Genomic DNA, 5,072 nt, shown 5'->3' on the forward strand with positions numbered 1-5,072 from the left:
CACTCCTGTAGCACTAAATGGAGGATGAAAGCTGTGCCCTATTTTCTCCTCCTTCGTTGGCTCTCTCCCTCCCCCTAGCCAGCTCTGTCTCCGATGTGTTTATCTTATCATCAAGCCTCTTTATTGGTAAATAAGGCTCGGCGGCCCGGTCGGGCTCCTCCGCTCTCTGGGGAAACTAACCAGTGCTGATGGGCCAGTGTAACCATAGTGCTCTGTGTTTAGGCTATTAGAACAGCCTATTTACAATCTGGAGTTTCCTATTGATTATGTCTGCCTCAAATTCTGTTTACCGGAGAAATAAATAACATATGCGTCTCTTCCTCCCTCCCTCATTGTCTCTCCCTATTTGCTCCTTGCATCCATCCTATGACCCTTAATCTTTTTTTTTCATTTCTTTTCTTTAGGTTTTTCTTTAGGTTTTGTATTTTTATTTCCTTCCTCCGATTTTTCACGTCTCATTATTTTGCTTTTTCTGTTAGTTCTTTTTTAATTCTTATTTCTCTGTTTATTAATTTTAAATGTAGTTTATTAACACTGTGTACATGCCTAAGTTTAACACCACCCTTATCGTCAGCAACCAATAGGAAACATTTTGGCTCTTTTGGCTATTTTTTAAATAAAAATAAATTTTTTTGTACAAAAGCAATTTCCGGTCAAGGTCAAAACTGTCAGATATCACACACACACACACACACACACACACACACACACACACACACACACACACACACACACACACACACACACACACACACACACACACACACACACACACACACACACAGAGAGTAGATCTCATGTACTGACACACTTCTTCATTCAACCCCTTAGAAGCAAGACGATGGCCAAACACAGACAGGGACTCTAATAGAAAGAGACAGGGAGTAATGTAACCACTTGGTAAAATCTCTCTTTCTTTGCCCGTGTGCCTCTCCCTCTCACTCACACACACATAAACTTTTAAACTTGCCATGCTGTGTTTCCTCTCATTGGTAACAGAACCCTGTGTTAGACAACCGAGCAGAGTATGTGTCATTCGTTCCATCCCTCTCTCCCTCCCTCCTTCCTTCTACCTCACTCCCTGATGCTGATCACACAGATAAAGCTGCAGATAAGGCTCCTGCTCCTGGTCTGATGTTTGTTGAGGAGAGCATGCCATACTGCCGCAATCAGTGTAGCACAGTCCTGCTCATTCACAAAAACGTAACCCTTTATCTACAAACACACTTTAAGACTATAATTCAACATGCAGTTACAGCCCTTTTCATTTTATTGGATAGACCATTTTGCTCTATTGTGTTCATCGGACCAAGTTAAAAAAAAAAACATAGGAAGCGTGTAAAATTCCCACCAGCCACTGTGCACACATTATCACATATTTATTAAATAGCATCTCACAAATTACCCACTATCTTTGCAGATATAATAGGAAACATTTAGAACAAATAAAAAAAATTATTAATACTTTGTTATAGATTCAAAATACACTCTATGACTGCAGGGATATTGTACATGCACTCTGATGTTTTCTCATAGAGCTGCACAGACAGAGTCTAGATCCTTAGATTACTTAGATATTTATACAGCATGGATGTAACCAGATACAAGTAGATTGTACAGATAATGTGTTCTAAATGGATAAAATTCAGATAAATATAAGACTCAAAACCAAAAACAAAAAAGTTGTATGAACGGGTTTTGACTTTAAGAAACGAGGCTCAAGTAAAATCCATGTACATTAATGTGAATTTATGATGTATGAAGGCTGCAATTAACTACTGCCCAGTCTGGGTCACAATGTTTATTAAATATATCAGTATTTCTTCATATTGTATTTTGGTAAATTTAACCAAATACATTTTTGGGTACAGTAGATACGAAAAAAAACATAAAAAATGTATGAGTTATAGACCAATTCTGAACTGCGGTGAGATGAAAATCATTTGCACATCATACTGAGATTGCAAAAATTTGTAGAGTTTTGTATTTTCTCTCAGTTTTCTTGGGTTACTAGGGGTAGGATTAAAATGTAATATTGAAAATAAAAACAAGCAAATAAACTAACAAGAAACAAATAAACAACAAAACAAAACTTAAAACCAAAGAAAGAAACTAAAAAAATAACTACAGTATATGTATAAAGAGATGAATATATAAAACACTAAACAAATACAGATAGAGATTATATGCTTGATTAATGTACCAAAAATATAGCAGTTAAATACAAAAATAATCTATCGGTATTATAAACCCAAATTTGCTCTGGATTAAACACTAATTGCACATACTATAGTTTTAAATATTGCACTCATATAGGAAATTACAAATAGTGGTGCACCTTCTACAAACCATCAGTATAGAGTGTCTTTAGTTATGACCAGCACTGTTACATTACCTGCTAAAGATTATTAGTGCATGCATACTGGTACTGAGCGTAAAGTAAACTGATTACAAGTGATCTTACTTTACTGGAACTAATGTCCTGCTAATAAACCTAACCTGATTTGAGTCGGCATGACAGAAAGGGAGTGGGCTGACAACACCATGCTTAGCCAAATGTAATCAAACATCTTGCATGATCTGTTGCCTTGTCATAATAAATGGAACTAAACTGAATTTAGTGTTATTAGGCTCTTACGCTCATATACGATATATTTAAATTTGTCTGTATACGATTCCCAGTGCACACTTTTTCACAACTGAAAAAAGTGTGCTTCTCTTTGTGGGCCTGTCTGTGTAGAAACTTGATCCTGTTCAGTAACTTCTGGTCAAAGCAAACCCTTTCCACAAAGCACAAACACAATTTGAACAATACAATTGTCCACTTCCAACAGTCTGGATTATACACACCTGACCCAGAACAATGGGAGTTATTTATGTGAGGTGAAAAGTGGTTTTGTGCTGGGCTGCTAGGTGGAGAAGGACTGTTATATTCCGTGAACTAAACAGAGTCTACCACTCTCTAAACACCAAACATAGCAGAAACTCTCTTTGAGGTCATCTTAAATTTAAAAATCAAATATTGTGTTCTTGCAGATAGCTGTTGTGCGTTGGGATCTTGTTATAGACCAATAGAGGGAGCAAGAGGCTTAGTAACAGGTCTGGAGCCTTTGATGTTGTTCGGATTAAACTACCAGCTTTTAGTACTGCAGTGTCAAAATATGGCTGGTCTACATTCCTGGTGTGTTTATGAGCATATTAAATTGTGTTATTTGGTTTTTCATGTTGAATAGAATGTAAAAATGAAGTAAATGTTTTGTCTTTTTAAGTTGTTCTGTGACTTATTTCAACTTTTTTTTAAAGGAGAGTTGCGTTAGTGCTGGGCTCTGAATATGTGCTCTGGCTTGAGTATGTGTATGTTTTGATTGGCAGACCCTGAGGTGTTGTGCTGTGAAGGATCCATCAACAGTACTGTGCTGTACACAGGAAAACTTTGGCCCTGACAGACACACACCACTGCTTGAGCATAAACACTAAGTGTGTGTGTGTGTGTGTGTGTGTGTGTGTGTGTGTGTGTGTGTGTGTGTGTGTGTGTGTGTGTGTGTGTGTGTGTGTGTGTAGGTTTTACTTTATTCGGTCATCCGCCAAACTTCCAGCCAAATTACTGATTGAGGCGGAAATGAGGAAAATGTTTTTTCAGAACCATATTTTTTCAATTCCTAAATGATAATGAAGATATTTATATAGAAGAAAACCTTTAAATATAGAGCCCTTTAAATGGGGTCTCTGTCAAAACCATTAATAGATCTTTGTAAATCTCTGTAACAGGATATTATAAGCAACAATTCCCCAAATTAACCCCTTTAAAAGTAAAGAAGCATCATCTTTTCACAGAACGCTTGAGAAGCAATTTTTGTAAGAGATTATATGTTTGGAGATGGTGTACAACATAGTCCATAGTTCACTGTATACAACATCATCCAGTTATTTGCCATATAAAACATTATAAAAAATATTAAACACGATCTTCTGTAAATTACTCAGTAATAAATGAGTCATTAATTAGAAAGACATGTTCTAAGTTTAGGTCCCTACCAACCTCTATGGAGTTTAAAGGATTATTGCTGCTGGACCAAAGGTTCTTAAAAGGATGTACACATTTTAGTCAATTCCTTCACCCCCCCCCCCCCCCCGCCCCAAAAAAAAAATAAAATAAAAAAAATTTGCATATAACTTGTAAGTTAAACCTAAGGACAGAGAGCATAGCTGAGATTTTGACATGGGATGTATTGCTTGTCCACTGCACACTCCTCACGCAAGTGACCGTTAGGTGAAACCATGCTGGTGCCGTTGTTCTCCATTGATGTCTTGTGTCCATTTCACAGCCACACAGACATGACAGGAAACAAAATTATAGACTAATCAAAATATATAACCCTGAAAAATAGTACCAGTAATTACCACCCTAAGTATAGGAAAGCTTTTTGGGCTCTGTTTTTATGAGTGTGTTGAGAAGGCGTGTTGCATGGGTATGTTAGGAGAGAAAGTGGGATGGGTGACACTTTGTGTCCAGAACTGGAACACCTCAAAAAACCAAATTGACCTACACTAAACTTTAACCCGACTCTCCGACCTCTGTTTGGTTCCAATACTGAGAACATAATGCCCAGCCCCAGACTGCCTTGGAAAAGACAGTTCTGATCTCTGTTGTGTCTGCTTGCTAGTCCTCCCTTTAATTCGTCAGCCTCTATGATCTCCAGGCTGACTTTTCCAGCTATACTTTATTGCAGAGGTGGGCAGTCATACATAAGGTTCATCCAAGAACATCCACCACAACATAAACAATATAATCCCTATGCATTACTCTTGAATTGAGAAAGAACTGGAGAGCATTGGAAACAACCATGGCTGTGGAACAAGTCTGTCGAAAAAATATTTCTCACAAAATAAGACATAAAACATTAGATAATTATCATGAAACTTGAAAAATGTATAGCAGTGGATAGCATATTCAAATACATCCTAAGTATTAAAAGAAATCCATAAAACACAACCTAATAAGAAAAATGGCAAGAATGTGGGTAAGAACGTGAGAGAGGACTTAAATAAGCAATGAAGGCGTGTTCTGTCTG

The sequence above is a fragment of the Tachysurus fulvidraco genome, chromosome 6 (genome assembly GCF_022655615.1).
Source record: "Tachysurus fulvidraco isolate hzauxx_2018 chromosome 6, HZAU_PFXX_2.0, whole genome shotgun sequence".
Taxonomy (NCBI): domain Eukaryota; kingdom Metazoa; phylum Chordata; class Actinopteri; order Siluriformes; family Bagridae; genus Tachysurus; species Tachysurus fulvidraco.